Source organism: Schistocerca cancellata, unplaced genomic scaffold, assembly GCF_023864275.1.
Source record: "Schistocerca cancellata isolate TAMUIC-IGC-003103 unplaced genomic scaffold, iqSchCanc2.1 HiC_scaffold_426, whole genome shotgun sequence".
NCBI classification, from domain to species: Eukaryota; Metazoa; Arthropoda; class Insecta; order Orthoptera; family Acrididae; genus Schistocerca; species Schistocerca cancellata.
Window position 1 is genome coordinate 3,545,275 of NW_026046443.1, and position 4,173 is coordinate 3,549,447.

Consider the following 4,173-nt stretch of genomic DNA (forward strand, 5'->3'; position numbering starts at 1 on the left):
GCTTATGTTCCACTGAGTCTAACTTTTGAAGCTTTTGTTCCATTGCGTCTAACTGTTGCTGTGTTTGCCTCTGGTGTTGTTCCATTGTGTCTAACTTTTGAAGATTTTCTTCCATTGTGTCTAGCTTTTGAAGATTTTCTTCCATCGTGTCTAACTTTTGAAGATTTTGTTCCATTATGTCTAACTGTTGCTGTGTTTGTCTCTGATTTTGTTTCATCTGCTGCATTAATTGCAGTAATAATGTATTAGTGTCTGGAATCTGTTCCTCTATGCATTTCGGCAGTGCATTTGCACCGGCAGCATTCACATTTTGACAAGCAGAAAATGTGTTTTGACTTATTTGAGAAAACGGTGAGGACGCAAAACCTGAATCTACAGTATTTGCAAGACTGTGTCCTGTCATTTCGGATTCCTGAGGCGAGCTGTTGCCGACCGATCGATCGATAATGCTTCGCTGTTCACTAATTGTTTCACTGTCTAGGCCATTATTGGCCGCCCGCTCCATTTCCCTATGCACAATTACCAAATTACTACTTTGAATGTCTGTTAATTCATTACACAGTGGTGCGGGTAAGCTACGCTCGTCGTCACTATTATTTCTCAGTTTACTTTGGAGCCTAGTGTTACGTTTTTCACACGCCATTATTGTCACAATATTTCACACGATAACACAGAAAAGCACAATTTGAAGAGCAAAAATAAGAAAACACATTAACATAGCACTGAAAATAGTATCTAGTTAATTGCAAGCGCAGCTGCGAAATACTTGGTGCAAATTTACATGTGTGCCACACCTGTTTTACTGTACAACAATGAAAGATTGCAGCTACAAAGGAGATTCTCTCTACAATTACGCGCTAGCAATAAACAATAGCTACACTAATTACACAAACTACAAGAAAAAAAATCAGAAGATTCCAGTGAGGTATCCTCGGCTAAGGGTCGACATATGAAACGTCCCCTTTTGAAAAATTATACACGACCATGCTTGTTCGTCCCAGTTCCAAATAGTTTTAGTGTAACTAGAATTTGCATATTCAGAAAACGACGGTAAAAATTTACGCGACCTAGAAAACTGCGGACTTGTTTTTTTTGTGGATGGAACTGGAATGGCTCTGATTGCTTCTAACTTTTCAGGATCCGGCTGAATGCCTTCAGAAGAAATAATATGTCCCAAAAACTTCACCTTTGTCCTACCGAATTCAGACTTTTCCAAGTTAACTATAATTCCAGATTCAGCAAAAATATGTAACACGCTGTAGAGGATGCGATTGTGTTGTTCCCACGAGGCTTCTGCTATCAGAATATCGTCCACATATAAGGTGATGTGACGTTTTAAGAACTCAGGTAATATGGAGTTTAACCCGCGAATGAATGCTGCCGAAGAAATGTTCACACCAAAAGGAAGTTTCCGAAACTGATAACAAACGCCGAAACAAAGGAAAGCTGTGTATTTTCTACATTCTGGATGAAGTTCGATCTGATAAAAGCTGGACCTGAGATCAATAGAAGACAACACTTTTACACCATTAAAATTTTGAAGAAGTTTTTCTAACGTTTGCGGCCTGTCTGTTTCAGGAATGATGATAGTATTGATTTGTCTCGAATCTAAGACAAGCCTCATCGATCCATTTTTCTTCTCAACAACATGTAATGGATTGTTGTATGAGCTTACTGCAGGCTCAATAATGCCCTCGTCAAGCATAAATTGTATTTCTGTTCTAACACGGTCCCTATAATGTGCTGGAATTACGTATGGTCTAACACAAAATTTAGTATGTTCACGAACACGAAATTGGTATTGAAATCCCTTGATTGTTCCTGTTTTGTGAGTAAAAACTGTGGAATGTGCTTGTAAAATCTCAAAAAGGTCTTGCCTATGACTGTCATTACAATTCTCTATTGTTTGAATTTTATTCTGAATTAACTCATTAGTATCAAATGCGTCGTCGATATCATCCCTGTCAGTACTTGCAGAGTGATTGTTAGTGTCAAGTTCCGTCGAAAATTCCGAACTGTTGTCTAACAGGAGGTAAAGCCGATCAATTTCTTTGTCATGGTTTGAGAGCCAATCTTCAAATTTCAAAGCTATTGACCTACCTTCTTTCTCTAAACTTATTTCAGCATTGTGAAAATTTCTTTATATGTTTAGCTAATATGATTTATGTTGTAGAATTTTTCTGGTACTAAGCTACATTCACTAATGACGAGGAATACTGTTATCCTCAAATATAATTTGCATTTATAATATGTCATTTTCTTTGTAAAGATGTTTACACATTATTAATTCTGTTCTGTTTCAATTCTCTTGTGTGAAATTAATGTTTCGAAAACTATTCTCATTATTTTATTTATTTACTCATGTCATAATTCTTGTAACACTGATATATATGTTTATTTCTATTCTTTTGTAAAGTCCGTGTTACTACAAATTTTATCTGTACTGTTATGTTTTAATGATGTATTTTGTACCATTATTATTGTATTCTTGTGTTATAAAATGGTAATTGACACCAGTTCATCAAATTAAGTAACTTGTAAGTTACATTTCACTAGACACATTTCTGTTGGTCATAGTATATGGACAATATGTGAGCAGTAGGGACTGTTAGTGTTTGCACGTGTGTTAAAAATTCAGCAAGGGACTGGATAACAGCATTGCTGGTTCTAAGGACAATTCCAAAAACTTTGTGAGTGCACAAGTGGTGGTTATGGACTTGCTATATTGTGTGCAAGACTCTTCGATGGTGATTGTGCACCTGCACAGTCGCAGCAGATGGCTGCTGGCCATCTCTACAAGGACTACAGTGGGTCTACACCTTTGATGATCCATCAATACCATTATTTCTACAAGGACTGCAGTGGGTCTGCACCTCTGGTGGCCCACCAATACCGTAATTTCTACAAGGACTGTAGTGGGTCTGCACCTCTGGTGGCCCACCTATACCATACTCTCTACCAAGACTATAGTGAGTCTGCTCTGGGATGACCTATTCTTCAAAACGTCGAATGACGCTGCTGTGGGTTTGCTCTGTTGTGGCCCGTTACCTGTCTGCATGTCGAGAGTCAGCACTGTCTTTCCGTTGGAAGGAGAACACTACTTCTTCAAGACTGCATGGAAATCCACTACTTCCGTGTGCATAGTCTTTTACTGCTCAGACTTTGAGAAAAGAAACGGCAGTTTTACTGTGATGAATGATCAGGACTGTCTTTATGGACTGTGAGAAAATTTTAGCTTTTGACCAACATTGTATTAATAAGTGTGTATCTTTCTTACTGTAATTATGAAAAATTTTTTCAAATCTGTATTGGCCAGTGCCCAAAACAATTTGTAAAATTTTTTGTTGGGAGCATGGGGGCTATGTAAGTAGGCTGTTTAGGTTTTTTTATTGGTAACGCCACGTAGCGTTCTGTATGAAAAATGACTGGCCGTGCTGTGTGCGGTCTGTGGCAAGTTTGCATTGTTGTCTGCTATTGTACTGTTGGGCTGTTGGCTGTTAACAGCGCGTAGCGTTGCGCAGTTGGAGGTGAGCCACCAGCAGTGGTGGATGTGGGGAGAGAGATGGCGGAGTTTTGAAATTTGTAAGACTGGATGTCATGAACTGCTATGTATATTATGATTTTTCAACACTATTAAGGTAAATACATTGTTTGTTCTCTATCAAAATATTTCATTTGCTAACTATGCCTATCAGTAGTTAGTGCCTTCAGTAGTTTGAATCTTTTATTTAGCTGGCAGTAGTAGGGCTCGCTGTATTGCAGTAGTTCGAATAACGAAGATTTTTTGTGAGGTAAGTGATTTGTGAAAGGTATAGGTTAATGTTAGTCAGGGCCATTCTTTTGTAGGGATTTTTGAAAGTCAGATTGCGTTGCGCTAAAAATATTGTGTGTCAGTTTAAGGACAGTCATGTATAATTTTTCTAAGGGGACGTTTCAGTTTGAACAGCAGCCATCAAAAATTCATTTTAGTTTCGGTTAGATTATGTAATTATGTAAGAATGTGTATATGTGACTATTCTGTTACATATTTGCGGTGAGATAAAGTTTCCAGTTTGTTTTGTGGAGCATAAAAGTTCATATTTTACTGTACCATAACAATTCAGGGCTTTAAGCAACTGCCCGTGATAGTAGTTCAGTTTTTAAAACACACACTCACACACACTCACACACACA